This window comes from Dipodomys spectabilis, unplaced genomic scaffold (assembly GCF_019054845.1).
Source record: "Dipodomys spectabilis isolate Male_0828 unplaced genomic scaffold, ASM1905484v1 ptg000239l, whole genome shotgun sequence".
In the NCBI taxonomy this organism is placed as follows: domain Eukaryota; kingdom Metazoa; phylum Chordata; class Mammalia; order Rodentia; family Heteromyidae; genus Dipodomys; species Dipodomys spectabilis.
Window position 1 is genome coordinate 1,238,117 of NW_024870916.1, and position 16,369 is coordinate 1,254,485.

The window sequence follows — 16,369 nt, forward strand, 5'->3', positions numbered from 1 at the left end:
CCAGCGCATTGTCTTTCTCACAAAGTGTACATGATAAACTGCTCTGTGTATCTGTGGTATATGATGTGTATCACTTTGTACTCACTTCCCCCATTACCTTGTATCTCATTCCTGTGAACAACTTCAGTCTATTTTCCATATGATAGCTTTGTTTTCATTACATGTAGTTACTTACTGATAATAAAATAAAAAGGTTGTAAAAGAAAAAGAACTTTTAGGTCACAGGTTAAAAGTATTATATTCATCCCAATGATTCCTATGAGATAAAATTTATAATAGTAGTAAAAGTGAAAAGGAATCCTAAATCTGTTTTGCCATTTAGAATGACAGAGAATAATATCACGTCACTGTTATAACTCTTAAAGAATGCAAGGGTAACTGACGGTCGTTATAATGTTCCCATAAAATCAGTGGTACCTGAAGTATAATAGTAAACTAGCAGAAATTCTAAGTAGCAGACATGGGACATGAAAGAAAAAAAGAGGAAATGAAAGAGAGTGAAAGAGAGAGAAATATCATAATACTGAAAGTGCATAACAGAGAAACAAGAACTATATGAGAATATTCATACTGCCATCTTTAGATTCTACATGTAAGTTTGAATGTATTTGATGTATGATAACCCATCAACATAAAATATAAAGTAATTTTGATAAAAAATAAAGACTCAGAAGAAGTTATAAATGCTAAAACAATCTTCACAGAAGGAAAGCCTCAGAGATATTTCATGACTTTGAAAAGGATAAAGTAGCTTCGGTTATTAAAAATTTAGAAATATGACAATTCACAAAAATATAAAAAGATATTCATATATTTCATTATATAACCCAAAGTAGAAAGCAAATGTTGTTTAGATGCTTTTTTAAAACACAGTCTCTCAGGTGCTGGGAAGGTGGCGTAGTGGGATAGTGCTTGCCTTGCATGCATGAGGTCCTGGGTTTGATTCCTCAGCACCACATAAGCAGAAAAAGATATAAATGGTGCTGTGCCTCAAGTGGTAGCACTAACCTTGAGCTGGAGAGCTGAGGTACAGACCCAAGATCCAGAGTTCAAGCCCCACAACCTACAAAAACCAAAACAAAAAAGAAAACAAAACCCAATCTCTCACTTTTGTGGCCTCAACTATGTAATACTGCGGGTTCAGCCTAGGGCTAAGATTTTAGGTGTGGACATTTATCAACACTCCTGATTCAGACTCTACTTGATAAAAGTAACTAGTAGATGTCAGGGACAAGCAGAAAAGGTCAAAACCTATGTACAATGACCAAATAAGATGATGTTAAGTGAAATGAGCCCCAAGATAGGGACACAAGGGTTTTTTTTTTTCTTTCTTGCTATTTTTTCTAATGTACTTATAATGTACCATGCGATTTTTTTTGTTTCTTTGTATGTTCCTTCCCCAAGGAATAACTCCGGTTTTCACTGTATTTGATGTCGATGTTCTGCATCTTGTATATACATTTATCTAATTTAGGGAGGAAAAGGGACAAAACAAAATACTTAAATATGAATACAGGTTGACCCATTGTAACAATGAGATGTACAGACAGTATTGTAAAAAACGAACTTTGCAATTTAGGCAGGGGTGGGGGGTGAGGATTATGGACTGTATTTGTGGAGGTAGGGAGGAAGGGATCTTAGGGAAAAACAAAGGAGGCTGTAGCAATGCTTGATAAGAAATGTACTTATTACCTTATTCATGTAACTATAACCCCTATATACAGTATTTTTACAATAAAAAACGTATTAAAAATTATACTAAATGAAGTAAGCCAAGTCCAAAGAAACATAGTTCCCATGGTATCCTTTATTTGCAATACCTAATATATGTCTGGGATAAGCAGAAAAGATCAAAAGCTATGTGCATATGACTAGATAAAATTATATTAAGGTAAATGAACCACAAGATAGGAACATAAGTGGTTTTTTCTTTCTTGCTGTTGTTTCTAATGTATTTATAATGTACAATGAGATTTTTTCTTTTTTATATGATCATCCCTCATAGTATAACCCTTGTTTTTACTGTATTCGATGTTGGTGCTCCTGCATCTTGTATGTAAACTTCGTTAATTTGGGGAGGGAAAGGGAAAAACAAAATGCTTAAATAGAGATGTAGGTTGACCCATTGTAACAATGAGATGTATGAACTTCACAATTTAGCAGGGGAGAGAGGAGTGAGGGGTTAGGAGTTGGGATGTGTACTTGTGGAGGTGTGAGTGAAGGAACAGTGGGGGAAAAACAAAGGAGGAAACAATGCTTGATAGGAAATGCACTCATTATCTCACTCATGTAACTCTAACCCCTCTGTACAATATTTTTACAATAAAAAACGTGTAAAAATGTTACAAGATAATATTGTTAACAAAGAAATTAATGCAGAACAGTGACATGAAGATATAATGAATAAGAGTGTGTGTGTGTGTGTTTGTGTGTATGTGTTTGTTTGTGTGTGTTTCTTCTTGTTGACATGGTCAGAATTTGAACTCAGGTCTTCAAAGTCTTGCTAGGCCATTCTTCTTTAGATTGGTGAGTTATTATATAAGCTACATCTCCATTCCTAACTCTTTGCTAATTCATTATAATTTTTGAAATATAATCTCATGAATTTTTTTTTGCCCTGATTGGCTTTCAACTGTTATCCCCATATCTCAGCCTCCTGTGTAGATATCTCGAGTAGAGAGGATTACAGGTGTGATCAACCACCACAAGACTTTCAGAATAATCTTAAAAGTAGGAGAAAGTTTACTTCACGGGGACCTGTTTTTATATCTCCTAATTTGAAAACATTTTGGAGTGATTATATGTGAGTTTATTCTTTTTTGGCTTCTTAAAAGACAGTAAGTGATGGTATTTAAAAGTTTCTAGTACTTTTTTGTTTTTGGGTCAGTCGTGGGACTTGAACTCTGGGATTGGGCTCTGTTGCTGCGCTTTTCAGCTCAAGGCAAACACTCTACCCCTTTAGCCACAGCGCCACTTCTGGTTTTCTAGTGGTTTATTGGAAATAAGAGTCTCACGGACTTTCCTTTCTGGGCTGGCTTTAAGCCACGGTCCTCACATCTCAGCCTCTTGATTAGCTAGCATTACAGGCGTGAGCCACCAGCGCTCAGATAGCTTTACTACTTTTTACAAAGGACACTGGAACTGTGGGACAGAAGAAATTTGGCTCTCTATGGATCTCAATTTATAAGCTCAGCTCTGTGCATGATAACCCAATGTCACCAACACAGTTTGTGTTGAAGACAAAATGTGACAGAAAACAATTACATGGGCAATAGTTGCTATGCTATTGTGTCTTGGACAATACGAATATTGAATTGAAAGTATAAGAGAATGGAGAGATTTTTACCTACTTTTTGTATTGCTAAAAGACTTTGGAAACTGATTCATTTCCCACCTCACTGTTGGTCATTGAGCCAGGACCTTAGCGCCTTTAATTACAATTTTTCCCAACACTAAAATGGTAATAACATTAGCATTAGAGCTAATGTTTTCTTAACAGTTAAGAGACATAACACTTGTGAAATACTTAACATAAACTTCTATGAATTAGCTTTGAGTTTAGCCAGCATTTTTTTAAATACTAAACAGAATGTGATATGTATTACAGAAACAATTACATGTAGTGAGAAACCAGAAATAATCTTATCTATTGGCTATGCTCTGTTTCCAAGGAAGCTAAGTGGATAACATCTCATGCTGTAAGTCAAAATGGTTATCTTATGTCTTGATAGTGCAAAAAAAAAAAACCAGGGAAATTATAATGAAGGAATGTTGTAGACTGAGGTGAATCCATGTGAAAATGTGCAAAACTGATCAAATGTAAAAGTAAATGAGCAGCATATTGTGTTTTATATCATTTAAGTTACATTGAAAAGATAGGGAAAACCTAGAGGAATAAATTCTCTTTTTGAAATCTTATCATAGGTTCTTAGAAGGACGAACTCTTTCCTCATTCTTGTAGAAGCATCATCAGATGAGAGGAACTTTATTTTTTTGTTTGCTTCCTTCCATTTATTCTTCAGTTTGAAATGTGAACTACATGAGACTGAAAGAAACCAAGGGAAATTAGACTCACAGGCTTTGGAAAGAGCAATCAACATAAACTACATAAAATACTTATAGCCTTGTAAAAGGTCTAACTAAATTGAGTTATAGAATCTCACGCATAAACAGAAAATGATTTAAGCAATATCATGTTATTGACAATTGAAAAATGTTAGGAGTTGCTTAATTTTTTCCTTTCTATTACATTGAATTAAGTATTGATTTTGTATAGAATGATTAAAGGTGAGATTAACAAGAAATGATTAAAAATGGACAAATTTTGTGAATAGACATATTTTCCAAAAAGCCCTGAAAATCGCTAGTGGGATTACTAAGTTTTGTTGTACCACTTCTATGCTGGCTTAATTCTTTGTGAACAAAGTCATTAGAGAAACGCAATCCAAATTACTATGATACTACTTCATAACTATTATAACTCTTATCAAAAAAATCAAAGGAAACACTTGTGGTGGTAAAGGCTTTTAACTCCAAACACTTAGGATCCTGGAGTAAGTGCATTTGCGTCTAAGGCCAGTCTGGGGTACTGCACATAGTAAAAACCTGCCATTTAAAAAAAAACTTAAAAGGCTATAACTTTGGTTAGAGTGTGGAGAAAAGGAAATTTTCTACACTCTTCGTATTCTCGCTTTAGAAAGTAGTATGCAGTTTTGTAAAGAAATGCAAAGTCGAAATGTCATCTGACCCACCAATCATATGATTATTTCTCTCTGGGTAACACGTAAATAAATCTGTAGTACATTCTTATTCATATTGTTCACAACAACAGCCAAGATAAAAATAGAAGTTAAGTGTTCAACTACAGACTGATAATGCAACTGTGGTGCATGCACATATATAGTTTTCAGTTTCATCCTTAAAATAGTAAGAGATTTCTCTCATTAACCACAACTTACAATGACCTGAAAGATGTATTCTAAATGACGAAAAATGTTGTTTTCTGATCTTTGTAAAACCACACAAACACAAACTCTCTCACACACACACCAACCTCAAACATTAAGAGAGAAATTTATTAAAAAATTAAAGCAAAGTGGAATTGCTGGGACATTTAGGTCACAATGTAGAAGGTTGTAGATATACAGGATGACCAAGTATGGAGTAGTAATGTACAACATAAGTATACAGGGAACAACACTGGCCTTACATAGGAATGAAGCGAAGTAAGTACGAGTTCTTCTTAGTAGGGTTTGCTCTTTTAGTTGTTCTTATTTCAGTAATGGATGAGATGAAAGTAATTCTTTTAAAAACCTGCCTGTTTGCAGAAATAATAAGAAACAATATAGCAATAATGATGTATGCTCAACATAGAACGAAATGTCAAATTAAAATACATGAGATTATCGTTGAAATAAACTAGTTATTACAAATAAGGGAAACTATAGGACCTATGTTTAAGTCTGGCAAACTTCACTTAATATGATTTTTTTCCAAAATCTTCCATTTCCTTACAAATGAGGTGATATCATTATTTCTGATGGGAGCATAATATTTCATGTGTGTGTGTGTGTGTGTGTGTGTGTGTGTGTGTGTGTGTGTGTGTGTGTGTTTGTGTGTGTGTGTGTGTGTGTGTGTGTGTGTGTGTGTGTGTGTGTGTGTGTGTCTGTGTCTGTGTCTGAGTCACATTTTCGCGAACCATTCATCTACTGAGGGGCATCTGGGTTGATTCCTTATCTTAGCTATGGTAAATATTACTGTGATATACATCATTGTGCTGGTAGCTTTAGTGTGGCCATGTTTGTGATCATTTGGGTAAATGCTCAGAAGTGGGATATCTGGGTAATAGGGGAGCATTATTGTCTACAGTGAAGATAATCTTAGTAGATGAGCAGAATAGCTCAAAAGCTATGTACATATGATCATATGAGGTAATTCCAAGAGAAATGTACTCCAAAGCATGTTCTTTATTGTTGCTGATCCTAATGTACTATGTGATTTCTTTTTATCATTTTCTTTTCTCCATCTATGGTTATCCCCTGTAGTCACTGTATTTAATTTTGATACCCTGAGTATTGTAAATATGTTGATCTGAACTAGGGAAGGTAAAGGGAAAAACAAAATGGTGAGACAACGGACAAAGGGAGAATCTATGCAAAAGTGATACTCTGAAGACAGTAGTTGGAACTAATCCTGGGTGGGGACGTTGGGAGGGAAGCGGGAGAAAAACAGGGGAAAGGGTAACAAGTTAGAAAAGAAAGGAATTCATTACCTTATTTATGTAACTGTAACCCCTCTGTACATTAACTTGACAATACAATTTAAATAAAAAATAAAATAAAATACATGAGAGCAGTAACACAAGAAATGGGACTGGGGGAAATACTGTACTATACAAAGAAGAGTAAAACATCTGTGGAGAGCAGTAATTTTACTTTAACATAGGAAGTAATAAACTAGCATACAGTTTTTCAGCCTCATGTCAGTCACTTAAAAGGTGGAAAAAGGCACAATCAGTAAACCAATAGAGATAAAATAGAAAGCTAAACATTTAAGAGGTAGAGATGACTTGGACCAAGAATAACAAATGACACAATTAGGAAACAAATAACAAGCTGGTAAGTTTAAAAAAATTAACCATAATTCTTTCAACACTTTTTACATCACAATTTGAACTATAATTCAAATCACAGATTAATAGCATATCATTTTAATAATATGTTACTTATTATTGATTTCTTAATATTGAATGTTTAATATATAATTTTAATTTTAGTAACTATAAAAAAGAAGAAGGATTGGGATTGGGGGGAAGGGGGGAGGCTGGGAAGGGATGTGAAGGGTAAACAAAGGAGGAGGCTGCAATGCTTGGTAAGAAATGTACGCATTATCCTGCCCATGTAACTGTAACTCCTCTGTACAGTATGTTCACAAATAAAATTAAATTAAATTAAAAAATAAAAATAAAAAAATAAAAAAGAAGAAAGTGGAACTAAGCTTAATAATATATTTCACGAATTGTAAAATTGAGAAGTATTAGAATTTAAACAAATAACATATCATTATTGTTTCATTTCTGTGAATTAATTTAATAATTCAAAGTATATTCTACATAGCACTCATCTTAATGACAAATAATAAATTATTGCACATGACTCTTGCTATTAGGTGGAAGGGTTCAGCCCGTGGTAAAATTCACACAATACAGTACATGAGCGTATGACTCCTCTCTAGTTTAAATTTTGGAAATTTGATTTCTACATGCATGTTAAATTCCTGACTAGGTAAAATCTATACAATTGTATGCAATTATATACATGAGGAGTTTTTCAGATGATACTTAAAAGTCATATTCATTAATTAAATTTTTATTATTTTGTACTAAATAAATATTTATAGGGAGACTGAACTTCTGAGTAGATGATGGTGTATGTGTGCTAGATTACACCTATTGAGGCTTATTTTATATTTCTGACATTGTTTCTACAGTTGGATTTAATTTTCCATAAGAGGTTAAGTCTATTACATTGGATATATGAAAGTAAACTGAATGTTCATTCCATTAATCCTTTGCCACTTTTCTAATCCCAATATAAATTATCCATGTGTTTGAAGTAATGAAAATAAGAACAGTCATAAGCAAGATTAATCAGTCATACTAAACAATATTTTCACCTTCATTTTGATAGTTGGTCCTCTTTTACATTACAGAATATTTTTGGGAGAATGTGCTCCAGGCTTACCACAACTGCAGAATATTTTGGTTTGATCTGTCATAAGAGAAGGAAAGAAGGGGAACCTTCCTTCCAAAGTCTGCTCCCCAGGAGTGTGATCTGTTTTATGTGGTGACTTGGAAATGAACATTTTTCACAGTCAACCTTGAAAAGTAATCTTGATAGACCATTTCTGTAAGTGGTTACAAGGATTATTCATCGCTTCGCAAGGATGCCAAATTGACTCATTTTGAGACAATTAAAATAGGAATTTAGTCAGCTGTTCTTTGTATCTTTAGGAGAAAAGCCCATTGACTCTAGGCCAGGGGAGTCACTGGGGCCCAGAGAAGCTACTACCTTCAATAGTAATCCTAGACATCTAAAAACAAACAAACAAACAAACAGTAAAAACCTCCAGTAAGCACAGCCAGTCAGGGCTGCTATCACAATCTACATGAAGTCAGGCAAAACAACAAAAAACAAAAAATAAAAAAAAAAAGAAGCTGACAATCAGTTAGCTGATAACTAATATCTTTTTATGAGGGAGAATGAAATGACACTCTAGAGAGAGGGTCTGAAAGACTGATCAGAGAGACTAAAATTGGTCACACGAAGAATGGAAAATAGAATTCCTTGTAGAACAAATAAATCATAGAAAGCCTGTGCATGTAAGTACAAGACAGCAGACCAAATTCCAGAAACGCACAATTTCTTAGAGGTCAGCTTAATAAATTATCCAAGGAAATCTTTGAATTCTCAAAAATTTACCACATCTGGGAGAAGGCCAATTTTTGAAAAGAAAGAAAATATCATCACTCTGATAGGAAGTCCAATATTACATTAGAAAGTAATCAAGCACGATTTGTAATAAAAAGAGAAAAACATTTTTCCAAATGAGGGTTTCATTTCTTATGAAAATTTACAAATGTCTGATAAAATGAGTTGAGGGAGAAGTGTTCTAATAATGATATCTGAGTTGTAGACCCAGGATAAGAGATGGATTTTTTTTCTTTTATAGAAAAACAAAAATAAAAAATAACCAAAACTATTTTTAGCCTAGTGCCAGTGGCTCACAGCTGTAATCGTAGCTATGCAGGAAGCTGGGATCTGAGGACTTCTGTACAAAGCCAGCATGGGCAGGAAAGTCCCTGAGATTCTCATATCTATTTAACCAACAGAAAACCAAAAGTGGCACTGTGGCTCAAGATGTAGAGCACTTAGCTTGAGTTGAAGAGCTCAAGGACAGTGCCCAAGTCCACAATTCAAGCCCCTCAACTAACAACAACAACAACAATCTCCTTTTCTTGGACTGCCTACATTTTTTCCTAATATTCAACAAAGAAGACATTTTATCACCCAGCATATTTAAGTCCTATCCTAGCTACTGCAAATAGAGTTATTTGTTATATTATATCAAGAGATTCATATTTGCGGAAACAAATGCTAGCAGTGGTAACACTCTTTCCAGTCCTTGAACTCTGGGCCTGGGCTCTGAACATGATTATACTAGCAGATTTAATATGAGCTTGTTTGTTATTTGTTGGATTACTGTTCATGAGGAGAATTACTGAGTCATAAGGGAGATCTAGGTTTAGTCTTTGAGGAATCTCCGTACTGCATGCCAGAGAGGTCGAACAAATTTAATTTCCCACCAACAGTGTAATAGACTTCCTAATTGACTACATCCATGACAGCATTTGCTATTGTTAGTTTTCTTGATAATGGCCATTCTAAATTGAACGAGGTAGAATTTATCTTGTTCACTTCTATATTTGTAGGAACTTTCTTGCTACCACAAGTGAATGAATACATGAAACCTATAATTCTCTGAGTCTGCATTCCTTTCTCTTAGTATAATTTTCCAAGACTTTCATTTTCCTTAAGACTGGTGAAAAGTCATCCTTTTTGATGAGTGAATAGAATTCCATTGTGTGTGTGTGTATATGTGCGTGTGTGTGTGTGTGTGTGTGTGTGTGTGTATTCAAGATGAGTATAGGCCCATGAGTTCATTTCTAAGCCTTCTGTTTCATGTGTAATTTTGTAATTTCATTTTGAATTTGGATTCCTTTCTCGACTGCATTGAACAATATTATTGGGATTTTGATGGGTATTGCATTGTCAATTGTTTGGGGGCAGTATTTCAGTTTTAACGACGCTAATTCTTCCAAACAGGAGCATTGAAAAACTTTCAATTTCGTTGAATCTCCTTCAATTTCCCTTTTTAGATTTTAACGTTTTCACTGTAGAGGTCCTTCAGATTTTTAGTTAAATTAATTAATTCATAGTTGTGTTGTTGTTTTGTTTAGATTTGATTTGATTGAGAGGATAATACATATGTGTTTGTTCTTTGGATTTCAGCCTGGACCTTCCCATTGTTGGTAACAGAAAAAATACTGATTCTTGTGGATTTTATACCCTGCTACATTGCTGAAGGTTAGCATAACCTTTTACAGGATCATTTCATCTGTAAAAAGGGATAGATTTATTTCTTCCCCATGTGAGTTCCCTTTTTGTCTTTCTTTTGCCTATTGCTCTTGCAATATGAAATAGATGTTAAACTACGTTAAAAGAAAGCGAGAAGACATTTTAACCTACTTGCTACAAATAAATTAATATTAAGCAGTGCTAATTGAAGTAATTATGTATTTACTCTTCAGAGGGTAAGTATAGGTCTCTTGGATATCTTGGAGGAAAAGACTTTAGACTCATTACAACTGATGCCTTACACTGAAACTGCTGGCTAAACTTTCTTCTTCAGAAAGTCAAAAGCATATTTCTTTCATATTAGTATTATAAAATCATAAATAGCTGCATGTTAAATTGTTTTCCTCTGCTATTTTCAAATCTATTCTTTGTCCATCAGGAATCTAGAGCTTTGAATGACCAATTATTTAAGTTCCTATATTGCTTATATTTTGATATAAATCTCATTAATATTAATATGGATTTATATTTGAGTCTCATTTGAGCTACATTCATATGAAATTTATGCAGTCTCAAGCAAGAAACCTGAGTATTTTACTCTTTTTTCTGTTTTAATCAATATATCTATTCTTTTTAGAAATGTGTTGTAATCTTTTATATTGTTCCAGTAAATATCAAGCATTTCTAGTACTTTTAGGGAAATAAATATAGAGTTTGGAACATGAAGACAAGCCCCTCCCACGATTATCACTTTAAAGTAAATCTTTGGGGACTAATTTTTATATATAAAATAAAAACGTGCAATGAACATGTTTATACACGAATAGTATTATGGTTAAGTCAATTAGACACAAGAACTACCACATCAAATTTCAATTTACTTAATGGCACCAAAATATTTGTGTTCATGAATATCACTCATGTTATTTAATTATTTTTATTGTGAAAACACTGTACAGAGGGATTACAATTACATGGGCAAGATAATGAGTACATACATTTCTTATCAAACATTGTAGCCTCCTCCTTTGTTTCCCCTTCCCATCCTCTCCCCGCCCCCCTACCCAATCCTCCACGCCCCCCCACACCAAATTGTAAAGTTCATTTTCGACATAACGACTTGTACATCTCATTGTTGCAATGGGTCCACATGTATCCCTATTTAAATAATTTGGTTTTCCTCTTCCCCTCCACAAATTATAACGACATCAAATACAGTGAAAGCAGGGGTTATACTGTGGGGAGGGACATACAAGGCAACAAAGAAATAATCTTATAAATCTGTTAGAAACAATCTCATGAAAGACCAAAAACATTTGAATACATATCTTAGGGTTCATTTCCCTAACATCCCCTAATCTAACCTTTTCTGCTTGACTCAGACATATACTAGATATTGCAAATAAGGGAAACATGGGACCTATGTTTCTTTGGGCCTGGCTTACTTCACATAAGATAATTTTTTCCAAACCTTTCCATTCCCTAACAAATGGGACAATGCCATTCTTTCTGATGGAGACATAGAATTTCATTGTGTATATAGACCACATTTTCTTGATGCATTCATCTACTGAGGGGCATCTGGGTTGGTTCCATATCTTAGCTATAGTAAATAATGCTGAAATAAACATAGTCGTGCTGGTAGCTTTAGTGTGGTCTTGTTTGTAAACATTTGGGTAAATGCCCAAAAGTGGGATTGCTGGATCATAAGGGAGCTCTATGTAGAATCTTTTGAGGAACCTCCATACAGCTTTAGAAAATGACTAGTCAAAACAAAGTTTATATAATATTTGAAATTTAAAAAATGAAAATGAGACCCAGATTTTCTGTCTATATCCTGATTCCAGGAATACATTTATTCAGCAAACAGAGAAACAAAAAATGTCACATAGAATGAAAGATGTAGAAGCACACTGTCTTTCCTTAAGATGTTAAGTACATGCAAATAGTGTGATTTATTCAAAGATACTATAAAAATTCACAAGAAGATTTGTGATCAGAAGTGCTAGATAAGCAAATAACTGGAAAATTATATATGTGAATTGGGCTTTCAATATAGAATGACAATTTTTCAATAAATTAGCATATAGAAGATGATTTGGTATCTCTAACTCACATCCAGTATTCTAAATTTCCCCACATACTCCCGTTCTCTAACCACAGTTTCTGATCAATATACTTCTACTTTCATGATGTCAATTGCTACTAAAATAACAAGGTGGGTGTTTTGTTACGTTTCTAGATCCAATAAATTTTAGTATTTTGGAATACAAGTATAAATTCATGGAATTTGACTTGAATGACAAGTTTGGGGATACTGTACACAGGGTAATGTTAATTGACCGGAAGCAGCCAGGGATCATATTATGAATACACAGACACACAATATACTAAGACCAGGGGACTTGATCTCAGGGAAAGATACAGGACTAGGCAAGATCCTAAAGCAAAGAAAAACCATAGGATCAAACATCAAACAACTATCATTACAAAGGAATGAAACTGATCTCTGATGCGTCTGGGTGGTAGCTCTGTGTGTGTGTGTGTGTGTGTGTGTGTGTGTGTGTGTGTGTGTGTGTGTGTGTGTGTGTGTCAGAGAGAGAGAGAGAGAGAGAGAGAGAATTTTAGACTGGCTTCCATATTTACATTCCATAGAGCATTATTTGTTAGGGAGAAGGTGCTCATATTAGAGCTCTGATACCACTGTCATCACTTTTTATTGTGAAAAACACTTGATTAAACTCTAATTAAAAAGGGAAAAGTAAACTAACATTTTACAGATTGTTCTCAGAATTAATTGGTATATTGAAGGCCAAAAGGAAAAACTGGAGATGAATATGATTTTTTTGTCTCTTCTGAATATTAGACAGCAATAGCTGTGATTTCAGGAGTCTCCTGCATTGTACTCACAGCTGAATTACTAACATGCTTAATAATATGAAACATATGATAGAGAAATTGATCAACCAGCAAGCACAAAGAACTAGTGATAAGATCGAACTTTTAAGCAGGTTGTCACATCTTTTAAGAATGTAATACCTTCATATGAACTTCAAATTTTGTGGCTTTCCCTCTGTCATTAAAAGGTAACAAAATACTATAGAAACAAGAATTCCTGTTCAGCCAAGTAGAAAGTGCTCATGATCCCATCTTTATGTTGCAAATTTTCACTTCATAAAGATTCTCTTTTAGAGTGCTTTCATTTAATACACTTCAGCACCTCATCCTTCCCTGTGGGAGAAAGGAAAAAAGATAATTTTGTTTGAATATAATCTTACATAAATTAGTGTGCACAGGCATGATTTGTATAATTACAGAAGTTAGTAATAAATGTAAGTAGAGATCATGTCACAACTAAAAATATAATTAAATTCAGATAACAAGACTAGAAGTCAAAGCATTTTGTGCATGAAAACATACATTAAATTAGTTCCAGAATTTTTATTTTGAGATTAACTTTATATTAAAGTATAATGCACTTTGCTTAAAGATTGAAACATTTTATTGAAAATATATTTCTTAGAGATAGTTTTTGCTGCATAATTTTAAGAAGAATATAGTCCCAAAGTAATCATTTTTCTTATTATTTTACAGTTTCCATGTGATTAACTTTCAAATTAGAAATCCAGGTATATGATTTAATTTAATTTTAACAAAAATATTATTAAGTATAAAGACCTTATACTCTGTACTTTCTTCACACTAAGGTCATCAAATATGGTGAGTCTGAAATAATTAGTCTCTGTGTGAACTATGTTTATATTAGTTACAATGTGAGTGAAATGTTTAGAAAGTAGTATGTATTTTTGTATAATTGCTCTGAAGAGACAATAAATGATATAATCAAAGGCTAAAATGATTAGATTTATAATTTAGAATTCAGGAAATGTTTTTAACCACACTGGTTACTGGAGCCTTCACAACAACCTCATGAGAAAATTTATATTGATGAAGCAAATATCCCAGAGGTTAGACACTTACGAATAGAAAAAATCATGTCATTGTGAATATGTAGAGCTACATAACAACATAGAAAATTTAGCTTTTAAATACCTGACTATTGTTATACATTTAATTGCAGGGTAAATATTTGTTCTGAAAGTAGAATTTGAAAAGTAAACCTAAGTATTCATTTGAATAAAAGACAATGTTTAAAATATCTCTCATTCAAGAATCTAGATATACAGTTTGTTCTTTTTCATGCCAATTATGTTCTCTAGACAAACACTAGATTAATAAACCTAAATCATTGCTTTGTAGGGAAATATAAATTTATTTTCCTAAAAATCATAACTGTAACTTTTTTCTCAAACAATTACTAAGTAACTGTTTTATATTTTTATCATTGAATCATATTTGATATATTTTTTGATTAAGTTAACTAATTCACCAATAACAATATGAGTTATGCATGAACAAAGTTTATCTAACACCAGTACTTTCTTCACAAGTCATATCATGGCTCTGTTAAAGAACACCAGAAAGAATGACATTGGCCCATTTTTTAGGAAATGAAAAGACTTGGAAAAAATTACATTAAATGAAGTAATCCAGGCCAAAAGAAATATAGGTCCGAAGGGTTCCCTTATTTGCAATTTCTAGTATATGTCTGAGACAAGCAGAAATGGTCAGATAAGTTGATGTTAGGTGAAATGAACCTCAAGATAAGAATTCAAATGTTTTTTTTTCTTTCTTGCTATTGTTTATAACACATTTATAAGATGATTTCTTTGTTGCTTTGTATGTCCTTCCCGCACGGTATAACCCCTGTTTTCACTGTATTTGATGCTGGTATAATTTGTGGAGGGGAAGGGGAAAAAAATTTTAATTAGGGATACAGGTTGACCCATTGCCACAGTAAGATACACAAGACGATATGTTGAAAACCGAACTTTACAACTATGGGGGAGGGGGAGAGGAGAAGTGGGGAGGGGGAGATGGGAAGGAATGGGAAGGGGAAATAAAGGAGGAGTCAACAATGCTTGATAAGAAGTGTAATCATAGGGAGTTCCAGGAAGATGGCGGAGGAGAAGCTGGAGGCAAACAAGCTCTTGCATAGAAAGCAGTTTTAGAGTTCCAGTGAACAGTCCTAAGCCAGAGAACCACACCAAGTGTGCCATCACAGGACAGAGAATTAGGCCAGAGAGGAAAAATTCAGGCAAGGAGACAGATCTGAGCTCTTGCCTGCAGCTGCCTCTGCGGCAGCAGCAGCGGCGGCAGCGGCCATACTGCCATACCTGAAACAGAGTCCGTGATGAAAGAGCCAGACGAGGCAGGCGAGTGGATTCTACTGCATACCAGCAAGAACCGACAAGGAGCAGACATCTTCATCCTGCAGTTCGCAGACCAGAGACGAACCACGAACCAAGACTCGGCATGAGTAGAAGCCTGACATCCTCACTCCTTCTCAGGGAGCAGAGGAGGGAAGGCCACCCCTCCCGCCCCAGTACCGGAGATCTCCATCTTGGACACTGACAAAGCTCCGCTGAGCGGCTAGCTCCAACTCAGGCCTTGGAATAAAACTAGGGTCATTTAGCAGGTCACAAGAACTTAACGGCATGACCTGCCAGACTCAGCTCCACCCAGGGAAAAGTCATCCAGTTCGGGCGCCAGCCCTAGGAGTGACTTTCTTCATCGGGTAATCAGAGCCAGAGGCTGCCCCTCCCTTTAGCAGCCTCGAATATCAACTGAAATTCAGTAAACAGAAACCTTGAGAGTGGCTCCAGGCTGGGCTTGGTGAGTTTCTCACAAACTAGCCCCCCGGGAAAAGCTACTGTTTGCTGAAAGGCCTCAACTCTACCCAGAACCTGGCCTCATCACAGCATCTCCAAACTTGAGGAAAAAGCCCTCTTTTGTGATACTCAAAGCACACCCCCTCCCATTGAACTTACTTGGGAGGAGGATCGAACAATCCTGGGTAAAGCAGAGAATTTTTCTGCCTGTCTTAACAAACTGAATTAAGAAACTAACCATGCCACAGGACCACAAGCAGACCAGCGATTCCAACCAGAGGCTGATTACAAACACAAGGGAGATATAGGATTTTTCCCAACCCTCCCAAAAAAAAACAAAGAACTTTTTTTCCTCTTCTTCTCTTTTTTTTATACCTTTTACAAAGTATTTTTCTCTTTTCTAAAACTTTTTTTAATTTTTAATTTTTACCTTTTTTGAAAAAAATCGTTTTCTAGTAACTTTTTTCCCCCTTATAGCCTTTATTTTAGTGATACATGCAT